This window comes from Asterias rubens, chromosome 22 (genome assembly GCF_902459465.1).
Source record: "Asterias rubens chromosome 22, eAstRub1.3, whole genome shotgun sequence".
Classification (NCBI taxonomy): Eukaryota; Metazoa; Echinodermata; class Asteroidea; order Forcipulatida; family Asteriidae; genus Asterias; species Asterias rubens.
This window is the reverse complement of record NC_047083.1, coordinates 1900564-1916472: the sequence shown is the minus strand read 5'-3', so window position 1 is coordinate 1916472 and position 15909 is coordinate 1900564. Positions and strand designations below refer to the sequence as shown.

The 15909-nt window shown below is 38.8% G+C and overlaps 1 protein-coding gene across 1 annotated transcript in view; it reads left to right on the top strand.

Annotated features, from left to right (window-relative positions):
* Positions 1-15909, top strand: part of LOC117305236 (paired box protein Pax-6-like) — a 103114-nt gene that overhangs the window by 1850 nt on the left and 85355 nt on the right. The window lies entirely within an intron of this gene.

Below are 15909 nucleotides of genomic sequence, written 5' to 3'. Positions count from 1 at the left end.
CGACCCATGCCTCAGCTCACTATCATTGTCTTCATAATGTGGTTGCATGGCATCTAAATTGAAAGAATAAACTCGTTGTCGTAGATGTATTTTTTGTCTAAAAACATCTACAGTAAACAAAATTTCTGCAAACTGGTTTACAGTTCTGTTTCAACATTTCAACAGCTATGCTAGTCAATCCCTATTCCACCCCTTAAACAATTTTTAATACATCTAATTCATGGTCTGAATGCGCCCTAGCTACCATAATTAAAACACTTAGTTAGGTCACACTACCAGGATAATCACAGGGGCCATTGCATTCGAGATAAAAAAGAAAGTCAATGTTGAGGGCCAACAGCATCAAATATGTTTTCAGACAAATCATGTGATTATTTTTTCTTAAATTATGTTACTGGAACCGAAAACCACATGAAGACATTTTGATTATTGTCATGTTCTTAAACATTTGTTGACCTGTTTGTGTTAAGGAGATTCACAAAGAAAGTTTGTAAACAAGTATGAAAATTTGTTTAGCTTGTAAGACAAGTTGTGTATCATCATGTACAGCATCATGTCTGATTAGCAACATCGATACAAAAACATTTTTGTCCAAACTAGAGAGTGATTAATGCATTCGTCAAATGCCTCTTCCCTACTCTTAAGTCTTGGCTCAGAGGTTCATTTTTAAGAATGGTGGTACCTCATGTTGGCTTGGCCCCCTTTCACATCACACGAGAGCAATTTAGCAAGGGTCCATGGCTAAACTGTAGCATGGTTGTTAATTGTTACAAAATGTACCTTGCGTGAAAGGACAACAATTTTGTCTACTGTCCAAGTTCTCTTGCTAAATCTTGTCAAACATTGCTACATTATTTTTACAACCATGCTAAAATAAAGCAAGGGACCCAAGTTAAAATTGCTGTCGTGTGAATGGCACTTTATTCAAAGTACTCGAGTCATGCAGTCTGGTTTATAAATACAATAAATACATGTTCACCATATGCAAATATCGGGATCAACATTCCTCGCTTATACATACCATCGTCCTCTCCAGTCAGTATTTATAAAGAACTTTGGATCGTAGGTTTTAGATTTCAATGAATTTTAATGTATCTGACACTAAATACTTGCGGTCTTTTGCCATCAACTACCTCACAAAAGTGTTAAGTTCTTTAGGACTGGCGAAATACAGATGTTGAGCCTTGTGTTTTTTTGGTCTTATTTATAAGCTTGCTTGATTTTATAAGTCATTTTCGTGTCTGAGTCTGATTGGAAGTTTCAACTGTATTCGTATGCAATTTTGCTACTCATTAAGAACACATAGCATAGTTGAACTTTAAATGACAAACCGATCGATGAGGTTGCAACCCCTGGTAGAAATTTGGGTCACCAGTAAAGAAATACAGACGATACAGTTGTTCTGAATATATCTACAGTTTGTGTATTGCTCTCTGTTGTTAAATTTGTTGAGATGATGTTGATCGTGTTGTTGTTGTTGCTGCGTTGTTGTTGTTGTTGTTGTTTTTGTTGTTGTTGGTGTTGATCTTGTTCTTGTTTGAGTTGTTTTTGTTGCTGTTTTCTTATTGCTCGTCTCAGTCTTCTTGCTTTTTGTTATCTGGTTCTTGATAGTTTGTAGATGATTCAAACATCATGTTTATAAATTATCTGACCTCTTGGAATATGAACGACCGAGAAGAAAAACAAGTTAAATTGTGGACAAATTCATGACATGAGAAGAGTAAAGTTTACTTGTAGCTTGATTGCAGAGAAAGGCTCTCTATGTTTCTGCTTTTGTCGTTGTTGTTGTTGTTGTTGTCATCGATGATGAAGTTTTTGTTGATGCTGTTCTTGTCGTTGTTTTTGTTCTTTATCTTGAAATTTCTGTTGTTGATATTGTTGATATTGATGTTGTTGTTGTTGTTGCTGTTGTGATTGTTGATTCTGTTCATGTTCTTACGAGATCTTGGACGAAGAATTCACAAGACTCTCTGATCTGCGAAGGAAGAGCAAAGTGACATTGGAACACAACTCACTGACAGTGCAAGCAAGACAAGCTGGTGGCAATAGTAACGAGTTTGGCATCTTCACTGCCAATCAAGCCTGTAAAATAAACATCTGCATTCCTAATGCGTGTGGTGTTTGCCAGTTAAATGTGTGGATCGATTCAGCACCGAGTTATAAAATGGATATTGGCTTTTCTTTCAACACGTTGACAATAGTCGTTGAAAGGATAGCCACCAGTGTAAATTGTCATGTGTTCAAGACACATGTTGAAGCAACCATACAGGGGACAGATAGAGAAACATTAGTAGCTTTCTAACTAGAGAAAATCTGTCCACGTTTTTATGAAATCAAAATATTGTGACATGTATTGTTCCACCCATGGCAAAAGACTGCATTTTAATTATATAATTTCATTCTTCAGTTAGTCAATAAACCTCACATTTTCAAAACCCACCTTTATGGATGTTTGCGAAAAGCAGGACAGGTTTTAGAAGTGGAGGTAAATTTATTTAGGCTTGACTAATTAGTAATTACAAAAACAAGGGAAAGGAGCATATTTTTTTTTAGTAAAGTAATTGTACATGCCAAACAGTCCTTTGAAATCTACCATGATTTTTTAAAAAACACCAAGATGTAATTTTAACTCCAATGGTTTTTGGCTTACAGGCTTTACTGCACAATACACGAGGCCGCCATGACACACCGTGTACATGTCTGTCTTAGTTTGACCCGAGTGAAAGTACACCTAGTTCTATGGCATAATATCTTCGCAGTGTCAAAGAACCCTGCACTTCCGTATCAACCAAGCAGCGCGGTCGGTCGGTTTGTCTAAAGAAGAGGTTGGCTGGTTTGTCTTTGGCCATTGTTTGACCGGTCTAGCCCCGAACAATAAAGATGAGCATAAGAGATGGGTATTTGCTGACCGGTTTAGTAAACTCAATATTGGTCTTAATCTAGTTGCAAAGTACCTTCTTATGATGGCTGAGTTGTGAAGTGGAGGTTTGGCTCACACAATGGGATAAACATTGCGTCTTACTGACCCAACTATTATTGACTATAACATAAGTGGCTAAGATCTTTACTCATCTGGGTGGTTGAAGACACTGGACACTGTTGGTAATTGTCAAAGACCAGTCTTGTCACGTGGTGTATCTCAACACAATATGCATAAAATAACAAACCTGTGAAAATTTCAGGTCCATTGTTCGTAAAAAAAAAAAAAAAAAAAAAAAAACACCCTTACCACACAAAGTTGTGTGCTTTCAAATGCTTGATTTCGATACGACAAAATCTAATTCGGAGGTCTCGAAATCAAGAAAAAAATCACCACTTAAATTTCTGCCAGAAATGTCTAGACTATTGGAACTGACAACCAAAGTATACTGATCGAAACGTCGAGTTGTTGCACTACTTACTCTTGAATATGAGCAACCTAAACCCTAAGGGATGCTACTTCTTGAACTTCTCACAATCTTCCAAGAAAGAATGATGCAAGATTGTTTTAAATCAACCACAAACATCCACAAAAATTGTATGACTTGCAACAACTTCGAAAGGAGGAAAACTGTCCTTATGTTTGTCGTAATAATAATGTAAATTTACGGAGATTTATTCATGTTACAATTGAAACATTTGAAGTGTGTTCCAAATGGTGTTAATAATGTAAAACCAGTTTTATTGATTGCACAATAATCGAAAGTGCCACAAGGTGGACATACTGTCAGTTGGTGTTTCAGTTTACCACTCGACTCTCTCAAAATATGAATTATTTATCCTGTGTCGTTCACAGTAGGGGTCCTTTTTTCAATCATAATCAACCCTGATTTTGGAGAAGCCTTTTTTATTTCTACCCCAGTTTCTTTTGCTCGACTTAATACTTTGACTATACACGTAAATCCCTCCTTTGCGTCTTTTACACGGCTGGTTTCACTCGTGTGCTAGTCAAAATGTTCACAATACTACATGAATGAAACACATGTCAACTATCTATAGGCGAGCTGTGGTGTCACTTGTTTTTTATAGTCAAGTCAAGGTCTTTAACCAAGGCAAAGTATATAGCCTTGGTTTTTGAAATCGTTCGATTGTTCTAATACGAGATCAATGTAGATAATATAGAAGAAACTAACCAGTGAAAATTTCATCTCAAAAGGTGGTAGCGTTTTTGAGATATTGCCGGAAATCCGGAACGCATTCAGGAAGAACAATTCTTAATTGGAATACACACATCTGAGAATGGTTTCTGACAGAAACGTTTTTCATTTTTTTTTCCTTTGGGGGGGGGGGGGGGGTCCCTGACCACATTACTTCGAAGTGAAATAATTCTCAAAGTACTTGATATTGAGGTAGAGTATACACAGTGATGTAGGTTGTTCAATTTTGGACTCAGTTCTGTCTAACTATGGAGGAAGTTTCACTGCCCTAATTTAGTACTTTCGATTGTTTTGTCATTTCCGTGCGCCATGGAATGTGAGAGGGTTGAAGACACCGGAGAACCACCGTGTTTTTCCTGGGAACTGTACCGGGCAAGAGGCCGGAATACACTGCGGCGTGTGTCTGGTCCGGTCCGGTCGAACTCCGGGAATAGTGCAGCCGTTGTTGTTCATTTGACATCTAATGGCAATCACCCTTTTAAGACAATAGAATCCTTTGTTAGAGTGGGAAAGGCTTTTGTGACTTGTGTCTGGTATACTGGTTAAGACAATTAGTTCAAAGAATGATTGCTCGCAATTATTAGAATAATTGCTCGCAATTATTGTCCATAAACACTGACTGTATTTTTCTAGAAGCACGGTAAAGTTACATTCTTCAGTGGCTCGTCCGGGGAGTTTCTATACCGTAGGATTTGACTTTTCAACGGCAGTTCACGAGAGGGTATTTACCGATACCATCTTTGATCTCACGGGATGGGAGGATTACATGTCACAAAAACCCAATGAGAATCAACTCTTGGGTATGGAACAGTAGATACAATACTTTAAATTGAATAAACTGATATAGAATAGAGGTCGAGTCTCTACGGGGTATGTCCCAAATGAATGCTACAAAAGTGTTTGGATAAATTGATCATTAAACTCTTGCAAATAAAAGTTAGAGGATTGAAAATAACTTTTGTTCAATGTCCATGTGTACGCACGTCCCGCAAAGAGAAAAACAAACCTGTTACAACGATTTGATCATAGAGCTGGGACCTACTCTATGGTTGAATGAACAATACTTCACACTAGTTAGTAGTAAGTATATTAAATTAATTCCCCTTATTGCACGTGATGTATCACTGTGTAATCTACATTTGGTTAGAAAAACCACCATTAGCTTTTACTTCAATGTTTTTTTTTCTTATTTCGCCCCACCATACCTTTTTTACCCCAAAACAGCTCTTGCTATCTCTAAAACGTACACATTTAAATTCGTTTAACGCATTTTCTGTTCCAAGTATTTTAACCCTTTATTATGTGCATTAATAATAATAATGAAATAAAAAACACCCTTGTCACACGAAGTTTTGTGCTTTCAGATGCTTGATTTCAAGACCTCAATATCTAAATCTGAGGTCTCGAAATCAAATTCGTGGAAAATTACTTCTTCGTTACTTCAGAGGGAGCCGTTTCTCACAATGTTTTATACTATCAACAGCTCTCCATTACTCGTTACCAAGTAAGTTTTTATGCTAACAATTATTTTGAGTAATTACCAATAGTGTCTACTGCCTTTAACCACTCATCTTTACTTTGCCTCACTGATTTCTACCTTGCTGTTTTAATACACCGTCCTTACTTCAACTATAGTGCCTCTCTATTTTTGTCCATGGTAGAGTCAAATAACTTCCAGTTGACCGGGCGCACAGCGTGCTGAAATGGGTGATGCGTTTGGGGGATATATGAATCCCAACTGTCGAATAATGATCACAAATTCATGATATGTGCATGTTGAATGGGGCTGCCAGATTCGCTTACACTTGATTTGGGGGTACAGAATACTTGACTTGTATAACTTACTTACTTGGGTTTTTGAAATAGCTTACTTGGTTTTAAGAACGTGGTTTGGTTTTTGTGTTCAGATTTAGTAATACATGGTTTAGAAACACGATTTCTTAACAAATATTTACTACAGTTTATAGGAACGAGATTGACTTCTGCTTACTAGATCTCAGTTATACTATAGTTAAAATAGCCTACTTCTTACAAGTTATATTGTTCGATATAAAAGCTAGTTTGCTTGACTTGAATAATGGCTTATTGATTTTGGAACAAGATTAAATTTTGCCTAGGCTGAATCATAAACTAGTTTATTGATCTCAAAACTACCTCACATAATTTCAGAACTGGCTCGCCCGATTTTAAGGTTACAATTGCTTTGTCTTTATCCTAAGCCAGTTTACTTTATCCATAACCAGATAACTGATGTTTAACTCTTCCAAAGCAAACTATTTATCTTTCCTTCAAGTTAAACTCACACTTGCCATTTTTAAAGACTAGACCACCACTGAAGCATTTAGCCCTCAATTACTTCACTTCCCTTCGCAAAGTACCCTGATCTTTTCGACAAACATATTAAATCGCACCCCATCAATAGCCCTGTCAACACTTTGACAAACGACCATATTTCATCGGGACTCACCCCCGTCAAATGGCGTGTGACCACGGCATAGAAGTGCAGCCAGCCACGGCTCGGCTCCGTACACGAAGCGCGAACAAACTACATAAATTACTGGCCATAAACTATCACCTTGTTTGTTGGGAATTTGCACGCCCCACTAATAAGTGTCCAATGTGGGCTAACCGCTTCAAACCTTCTGGCTGGTGTCGTGAGTGACAGATGTGTATAGTATTGGGTCCACCACACTAAGAGCTAGTACCCCAGTTTACAATTTTATAATAATTATAGAAAGGTTTACGGTAACACCATGGAACGATAATCTCTATTGAGTAGGGATGGTTCTGAAAAAAAAAACCATTGGTTTCAACTCGACGTTTCGATCAGTATGCTCTTAACGTCTTCTTGAGAGTTTTTCTTGTATTCTGATTCCGGGGCACTTGGTTGTTCGACCGGACCACATCAACTATCGCAATTTGACCGCAACCAGACGATGTGCCTTTCCCATCGGTGTGTGTGTTATAACTAGATTAGATTCTCCGAGTTTCATTCCTGGAACTTGGCAAGCTCTTCTTGGATGTTGACTGACCACACAAACTCAAATTCTCCCTTGACTGCTCATAACTTAGCAAACATGCATTGAAGTGATACGAATTAAATACTTAGCAAGCTCTGCTTGGAGTTTGACTGACCACACAAACTCAAATTGTCCATAGAGTTATCAGAACTTTGCAGACATGCCTTCCCTGTTTGAAGTGGTACGAATTAAAAAAAAACAATGGTTCTCATTCCTTGTCCACACTCATTCATGATCCGCAATAAAGTTTGTAACCTGATGAGTGAATAACATTACGTCATTAGCTTTCATGTAAAACACTTCAGCAGGAAGCCATTTGGCTCCAATGTCAAATTATGGTGGTTTGTTTCCAACGACAGTCGGACATTCCACCGTACCGCTGCCGACCATCTCGTGGGGTCCAACGCGCCTCTGGTTCGGGGTCAACTCAGCACAGTGATCCATACCCAGGGACATGACTTCCCGATGCATGAAATCCGTTCAGGCAGTCATTTTAAATGAACCATGCAATGTAGCAATAGGTTTTAATATAACAAGATAAACATTTTCTGGTTGATTTGGGAAGGCCTGTTGGAAGTAGTACCACCAACGGAGTTGCCGAACGTAATCTAGTTATATCAAACCTTTTTATATTATGTGTTAGAAGTGGTTTGCTATACTGTAGGGTAGGTGTACATTACAGCCAATGAACCGGCATTGTTTTCTGAACAGCTTTCAGCCTCTTTAATTTCATTATATCATCAGCTCTTCTTAAATAGTGGTCCACCGGCCAAATGCAGTTAAAGCTGAGGACCAGTCAAAAATATCTCCAAGTGCTCTCCAAGTAGTTCAGTGTCGAAAGGCATCTACTATTTCATATGGACAAGTGCAAAAGCTGATTGGCCCTTAAAATTAAAAGCTATGTTCCTGCTATTATAGCTCGTCACTGACAAAGTTAAGGGCAAGCCCTGGTTACATGGCAGCACAAACGAACTCTTACTGTTAGTTCTACATTCATAACTGTTCCTTGTGCATCACTGCAGGTACCCTGTCTTACTGGAGCAGCAGCTGTCCTAAATGCTAAAACCCAGTGGTACTCGTCAAGCCTTTTCCCGGATACTTTGCCCTGAAAAAAATTGACGCCATTTTATGCTCACTTTCATGACATTTACTGCACAACTCATGTTGAATGTGTTGAATTGTGAATAGTAACAACTAGGCATAACTCGAACAACATAGACTTTTATACAGTAGTATAAACTGCCTAAATTTTGTCATAAGCCGCGCATGGTGAGATATATAGAAGGGCATTGTACGTCACAGAGTCTGACAACAAATCATCAAACTTCTGGAGTAAGAATGTCGAAAACCCATCGATGGCCTCAGTGTTTTTGTTGTCAACCTTGGCTCCAGAGTTCCTATAAACGGCCTTCTTACATGCAACCAGCTGGTGGTGGGTTTTGGGGTTCGATCGACCCCCCCCCCCCCCCCCCCCCCTTCCACTTTACACGCCTCGGGGCCGGTACAAGACCCCGAAATACTTGCTGGTGAACAACAAATATCAACGGGGGGTTTGTGTAGTTTCTGTCAGGGCTTTTTCTATTCCATTGGGTGTTGAAAAGGATTTAGCGGAGTCAAGGAAAGCGAAGTATAGGGTTGCTGCTCAGATATTTTGTATGAGCGTGCGGGGAGGTTTTTCGAAATGAGAAAAAAAGGACCGTCACGCAGCAGTCTTAACTCTTTTTAATGATTGCAAATGAAACCGGTTTTGTATGCAAGTGTTGTCCAAACGTCTTGGTTAGCTTATGGCAACCTGTTTTTAAGTTAAACGTCATAGTATTTATATACAGGATTGGTGAGGTAAAACAAAATCAGAAGATGTAATTTTAGTCTCAAAGCTTACTGATTATGAAGTTCATACTAAAACCATTTTTCTTTTGAAACTTTTCCCCCTCTGAAATGAAATCATGTTCGAGAAAACTGTGTCTGAAAACCCATAAAAAAAAATCAACTATCAACCTCTCCCCATTACTCGTTACCAAGTAAGGTTTGATGCTAAACATTATTTTGAGTAATTACCAATAGTGTCCATTGCCTTTAAGCCAACATCTTAGCAGGTTTGTTATTTCATGTGGTTGATCACACAATTCATGAACACTGTCTGTGACTATTTCGTCAGCTCAACCAATCCTTTAATACCATTACCACAAACTAAACACCTTCACACAGTGTGCTGCAAATTAAATTCCACCACCCATACTATAGTGTAAGATATGCAAATATTGTGTCACAGTAATTGTTATTTTGCGTTAATCTTGACACCACCCTAACACTCGTGCTTGTTGATGAAATTAAGGTTTCCAAACGGTATCTAAAGACAGTTACAACTTTGCTTGCTTCAACGTCATTGACTTGGTATTTCTCATTCCGTTCTGTGAACTCAAAATGGTCTTTCGTGTTTGTTGTTTTTCAGAAGAAAATTGATTGGATTTTCAATATTTACTCTTTCGTCCATGTAAATCTATTTAACGAAACAAGAGGCCCTAAAATTGTCTGTATTCGTCCGTCTGTGTTCGTTCATCTGTTTTGATTCTTGAGTATAGACATTGTTTGTCTTGTGTTCTTGTTTTTGTCTGTCAAATTGGCAGTTTCGTGTTGTATATTTATTGTGCTAAGACAAGCCGCTGCAAGTATTGGCATATCATGGCCCCTTTCTCCATGCGTTATTATGTTCCTCTATTATTACCAATTCACCATTATTTTAGTGAATTGCGTCTGGACAGAAAAGGACAGTTGACGTGAATGGAGTGAAAACGACGCTTGATCGCATAAGTAGTCTGTTCTCCCTTTGCCATGACATCAATTAGTATCCACCATCACTACTGTACTAGGGAACTAGACCTAAAGTACATTGCGGCATCATAACATATCTGACGTTGAGGCCGTTTGTCGTTCCAGTTTAACGACCTGCTAAAAGTTTGTTTGACAAGACTAAGTGGGTATATTTTGCCTGGTATGTTATTTTTTAACATAATACTGCGACTCGTGAAAGTCATGGTCAAGTATCGCTTGACCGTTTGCTGTATCAACAAAAATTAAGTGAGGGCACACTTTGTAGTGACTGCTTCCTACCCCTTCTTTTGCAGCCAGCGACATTTTTTTCTGGGATTTTATGAACATGAATAAACAACTTCATCGGCTTCTGAGTCACATTGATGACAAAATCTTGAAACAATGTTGACAGTCGTTAAAACTGCTGGGCGGTTTTATTTTTATTTCATATTGTGTTTGCGACCTGACGAGGGCCTAATTTTTTGAAGTTGAAAAGTAGCTCATAGCAAAAACATAATTTATGCTTACTAAATTCACGTTCCAGTCATAAAAACCATGTCATTTGTATCAGTTCTAAAACAACCTGTTTTGCTAATTTGTATCTGATTAGAACCCGAGTTCCCTACAAGTTTTTATTAGTTCATGAAAGATCTTTTACTGCTACAACCTACGGTTAAAGACACTGGACACTTGTCAAATACCAGTCTTCTCACTTGGTGTATCTCAACATAATGCATTAGATAACGATTCTGTGAAAATTTGAGCTCAATTGATCATCGAAGTTGCGAGATAATAATGAAAGAAAAAACACACTTGCCACGTTAAGTTGTGTGCTTTCAGATGCTTGATTTCGATACATCAAATTCTAAATCTGAGGTCTCGAAATCAAATTTCGTTGAAAATCTTCTTTCTCGTAAACTACTCACTTCAGAGGGAGCCGTTTCTCACAATGTTTTATACTATCAACCTCTCCCATTACTCGTTACCAAGTAAGGTTTTATTTTATGCTAATAATTATTTTAAGTAATTACCAATAGTGTCCACTGCCTTTTTAAACACCTTTTTGAAATTGGGCCCTAAACAGTAACAACAACCCCTCTACAAGTCGCAAGAGAACTCATTCAATTTTCAACGGGTGGTTGTGAAGGGTACAAACAAAAACAAAACCTGCAGCCGGCTTTTCGGATGGGGCGAAAATAGCCGTGTTTATCCCCGGTGTAATCCGTCCGTTTCCCCCCGTCTGTCCAGAGCGACGTCTCCTGCTCTTAAGCCGCACTCCTAGGCAGATCACCGACCCAATGTTTTCTGGACAAATATAACCTTGTTTTTGGTCCAGTTTTTAATTAAATCCAACATGTTATTGGTAGGTGGAGTATATACGTAAAGCCTATGGGTCGGTACTGGAGAGGGTCGGGGGTTTTCTCTCTCTGTGTCTCAGCGATGAGGGTTCGAAATTGTTCTCACTGTTTCGCCTGCGAGGAACTAGATCTAGTTAGTTGCTAATAAATGTTTGTTTTCAGTTTGATGTCAAATTGATTAGAGGCCCTTGGGTGGGGAGTTAGTGTATGTTTTGCAGTGGCTGCGAGGTCAGGTGTATCAGAAGACGCAACAATCATGACTGGGGTGGATTTCACAAAGAGTTAGGACTAGTCTTATCTCGAGTTAAGACCAGTTACTCGTCCTAACTTAGGACTATCAATGCAATTTGTATATATCATAGGACTAGTCCTAACTCGTTGTGAAATCGACCCCTGAACGTATAGGGGGTGCACACACACTAGTAAACTCCCATAGAAACCAACGCTAAATACTAAATAATAAAAAAATTACTCAACAAATATTTGATGTCCCTTAGCCTCCTATTTTAAACGAGTACCAGTCGTAATAAAATAACATTTGTGTGTGGTTTGAAAGCATTTGTACAAAAATAATAAGAGGCTGATTAAAGTTAATGAATGCCAGCAACTTTCACAAAAATACATCTTCACAAACTCCACAAAGAGAGCATTTATTGTTATTTTAGATTGAAATGTATCTCCAGTCTGTTGCTTACATTGGTCGGTTGTCGAGTTCACTGAAAACTGGAGAGTGGAAGTCACTTTACAGTCTTAAAAAAAACCCAGCGTTCTTCACTAAGAAAGGCCCGCTGGACAAAAATGCCAGTTAAAACACCAGAGGACTAGTCAGAATTAACTCCAAAATGGCCACAGACTGAGTGGTCCTTGTGGATGGTTTAGTGTTGAAAACCCTCCCTATTTAATTTGAAATATGGACAAGGGAAAATGGTGACTGTTTTGTGAAATAAGAAGCTAAACGGTCCTTCTAACAAGTCACTAAACACCCCGAACAGAAAACCAAGCACCTTTGATTATTCGCAGCCTATATCTCCGATCTTAACTGAGCGGAGGTCAGAGGGCATGCAATATCAACCTCGTACCCACATCACCGCTTCGCGCTCCTCTCTATTTTTAGCCCCTGACACTAATTTCCCCAGAACTGCTTTGACGTAAGAGGGTGAAACATATGGGTCACATTTATTTTTCTTCATGATAAAATTGTTCCTCCGAAGTTTGTTCTTTCTTTGCGTTTTAAGAAACACCTGCCTTATCAATCGTAAACACTTCGTTCACACCGCACGGTTTCTTATTTGTTGGAACGTTTCTGATAAATATCACAAATCGGCATCTCTTTGAAGTTTTGCCGCGTTGTCGGGAGACTAAGTTGACCCACTTTCCAACGGGACCTTTTGGGGCGTAGTCTCCCTTACAAGACGTCATAAACAATTTCACACGTTCTGAGGAAGATTGAGCTGCAAGTTGTCTTTTGAAAATGATTTCTTTAGCTTCCATTTGATAGAAAATGCTGGTCATTCAGATTAATTTTTTTTCTTTTTAAATTAACCTGCTCCTTGTGCAAACAAGTAGACAAATTAAATTCCTATTTAAATATGAGATCACATTTCATTAATTGTATTCGCATCGAAACTCGATTCAACAACTGTCAAATATTCTTTTGCGTATACAGTTGAGACGTTACGATTTGACAAACTTAGTAATCTAACTTTTTGCAAACTTTGAACAAGTTGCTATTTTGTTTTGAAACGATAATTCACGCAGGAGCCTATACCATCATACACTTTAAAAACCTGGATGAAAGTTTCGGAACTGACCGATGCCATCGTGGTATTTTATCGAAAATCAGATTTGTTTTCAATTGTTTACATTCAAATTCAAATCAATTCAATTCGATTTCTCTCTTATTCCCGTTTGTGTGTGCACTAGACGTTTAAATTCAATAAACAACGAAACTAACATACGGATTTCAAAAGGGGACAAGAGGTGTTCGTGCACACATTTTTATTACACGGACACCAGATTTCTTTTAGAAATACCAGAGCTGATTTAAAAGAGCAAGTAGAACACGAAAGGTCGATTAGTCGAACTTGCATCTCCAAGGAAGTTTTTAAGGTGTATATCTTCGGCGATGGGATCACGTGATCTAACCTGCACACGAACACGTGTCTTCAATCACAACAATCAGTACACCATGATGTGGCCTTGTTTTCCCGGTCTTCGTAAATGTCGTCTGCGAGACGAGAATTCTTGAATTCGCTCTCAGTGACATTTCTGTCTTACTTGTCTTTCCTTTCTTGGGGGTATAATGTGTGTTCATTTTGACGGGAGCGAACCTTGACTGGCTTTGGTAGGCCGTGGTTTGTGAGGAATGCACGGTATACAAACCTGCCTTACGTCTCGGGTTGCGCTTAAGTGCAAGAGTAAGGTTAAAACACAGAGGGGGGATTCGAAATATTTGACTGATGGGTCTTTCGTTAATGTATAATATATAATCGGTTATGATAAAATAATGGGTCTATTAGTAATAACTTGAAACTTTACTCCAGATAAATTTTATACAAGTTTTCCTGAAGACCCCCCCCCAAAAAAAAAAAAAAGAAAACAAAATCTCTTTACCAAGATAATTTGGTATGGTCATCTATTTGTGGAGTAATAGGCCTAACAAAAATACACCCTGTCTTTAAGTGCATGCGTATATCCTCCTCAACAGTTCATTCCTTTAAGATGGTGGTCTAACTCTTAACACCACCGAACTCATCTTATGACCTCAGTCCAAGATAGGAACCTGACGATCCCCCCATTCATTCACAAGACGTTCTTAACAAGATGTAGGATTAACGCAAGATGGGTTACAAATCCAACACAGCCACCGGGAAGAAAACGAACAGAGGGCCACTTCCGATCGGCGCATTGTCCGGGTGTAATTCGGTGATTTTTCCGGAATAATTTGTCTCCGAAACTGAATGGCGAGGACACAAAAGCTGAAGAAGTCTTTTTAGGGGTGGATATAAAAGCTGGTTCCCTTTTAATTGAAAGTTGTTTTTAACTCTTTTCTTCACGTTTTGTGTGTATGTTTTTAAGGGGGGAGTTTGTTTGTTTGAGGGCTTAGAGTGGTCAGTGTCTGAGGAAAGTTTGTTTAAAAGTTTAGTTGTGTTTTGTTCGACGTGAGAGTGGACTGTGGGGGAATCGAATAAAGGAGCGACGCGTGACTGGTCAATAAATGTTGTCGGTTAGTCGGTTTGTGATTTGTTTGCTTGTTTATTGGTTTGTTTAGCGGATGGTTGAATAGTCGATTAACTCAGATCGATTATTCTGTTACACGGTTGTTTGGGTCGAGCTTTCAAAGGGCCATTCATAAAAATTGGATAACTTAATATAAACCTGTTTAAAGTTAGGCCTATGTGTTTACTTTCGCACATTTTAAAATGGACGTGGTACATTTTAACCGAAAGATTCACATTTGTTTCAAACAAACATGATTGAGAATCATTCCAACTTAATTTTATATTGTCTTATTAAGCGGTTCTTTTTATTCAACGAACCATCTACTTTGGTGTATGGTTTTTAAAAAAGACTGTAAAAAAATTTATCCAAAATCTTGTGCGATCGTAAAAGACATAAACAAATGTTTATTTGGCTTCCGGTGACACCACATCTACTTGGTGGGTAGATTATGTTCTTGAAAGAACTTCTCAGTCCTATTTTCGGAATTTGGGAGTCTTCTCAGTGCTGAAAAGAACTGTCCAAACCCCCGACCCCTCTCTCTCTTCAACTTCTTCCAATTGTTTAACTTCCCCTCTTTAAGCACCTGTCTATCACACTGCAACAGTTGTCAATGTATCTCCCAAACCCTTACATTAGAAACTAACCGCACCCCACTCGACAAGATTGCATGCAACTTCTCTTTTTTTTGTTAAAAACCGTCTGTAAAATTCGCGACTCTAACTCGTCAATGATGATCGGTCAAAAAGAGCAACCAAGCGCATTGAGGTATTGACCGAGTAAGAAGAGAAAATTACCGGTTTTGGGGGGTAATTGAGACCCCTTGTCTACGCCGTCTCTGATATCCCTTACCCCTACCCCCACAACCCACTCTTCACTACAAAAACCAAGCTAAGAAAACACCACTAATCACTTTACACAGACACCCCCTTTTAAAACCCATTGTATTACTGTCGCCATGTTTTTAAAGAAGGGGTGATTTTAAACCACCGTCTAAAGAGAGAGAGGGGGGGGGGGGGGGACACGGACTGATTCCATAGTGTACTCTGGATACATGTAATAGTTTGTAAGCCCTCCCCCTACCAACCCCCCCCCCCCCCCACACACACACACCACCAGAAGTGACGTGTACAATACTGCACTTGAAACTCTGACTGTCGATGTAGCAAGCTATTCAGAAGGGCTAGTCTTGCCAACAAGTCAAAATCTCAATACAGGCTGGCTTTACGCAGCGCTTTCGTTGTGAGTTCATAGTGAAAATCTCTGTATACCCAATCGATGCTGTATTTAGCAAGCGAACTAGTCTTACAGTCAAGTCGTTAACTTAATAATGAACTTTCATCTCCTATGTGTTTCCAGGTCCAG